Raw genomic sequence first — 909 nt, 5'->3', positions numbered from 1 at the left:
AGGGGCAGGGAGCCACCAAGCAGGGACAGGAGGGGAGGGACAAAGGGACAAAGGACACCTGGATGGCCCAATGCCCCCCAGGGGTAGAGGGCATCCTTTGGATCTGCCAATCACTCAGTGCCCTTCTGGAATTCCAGGAGTGACAGACAGTGCTGGGAGGGGAAAGGAGAGGGGACTGACACACCTGGGAGGGAATCTTCAGGGGAGGGACCCGGGGTTCTGGGGTAAACCCTGGAATCACACTGCAACAGAGAAGCAAATCAGATAATTATTGTTTTCATTTTTCTCTGAGGCTTCTCAGCTTCCCAGGAGAAAATCCTGGGCAAAGAAATTTTTCAGAAAATACGATGGTGACAGCCATGGAAGACACACAGGAGAGGTGGGATGAGAGAGGAGGACAGGGCCCAGGAAAACCCACCAGGATTTGGGGTGTCCAAAGCCAGCGGCCAAAGCTCTGCCCAGGCCCTGCTCCAGTGCTGGGAGGGCGGTGGAAGGGCCAGGAAGTGCAGATGAATCATGGCAGGATAATATTGCCACAAATCAGCAGCACTGGGCTCTCAGCGCTGCAGGGGTGATGGAAATCACTGCTCCAAAGTGATTTATCCCCTCTGATCCATCTCCCTGCCCATAAATCACAGAGCCATCCTCCAGGACCCTGCTCAGTCACCCTGGCTGCACAGGGCCTGTCCAGTTCTGGGATCAGGCAGGGAATGAGCAGAGCTCTGCAGCAGCCGCCTCCTCCTCCTCCTCCCTCCCACCACACCTGGAGCTCTTTTCCCCACCCACCCTGCCCATCCCTGGTGCAGGGCTGGAGCCAGGAGCAGCAGGAGCTCCAGGGAGAGGAAAGCTCCAGGTTTTGTTTTTCTGGTATTCCAGGAGGAAAAGGATGCCTCTGGGAAACCCCAGAGC

This window comes from Geospiza fortis, unplaced genomic scaffold (assembly GCF_000277835.1).
Source record: "Geospiza fortis unplaced genomic scaffold, GeoFor_1.0 scaffold32, whole genome shotgun sequence".
In the NCBI taxonomy this organism is placed as follows: Eukaryota; Metazoa; Chordata; class Aves; order Passeriformes; family Thraupidae; genus Geospiza; species Geospiza fortis.
This window is presented reverse-complemented; position numbering follows the sequence as displayed.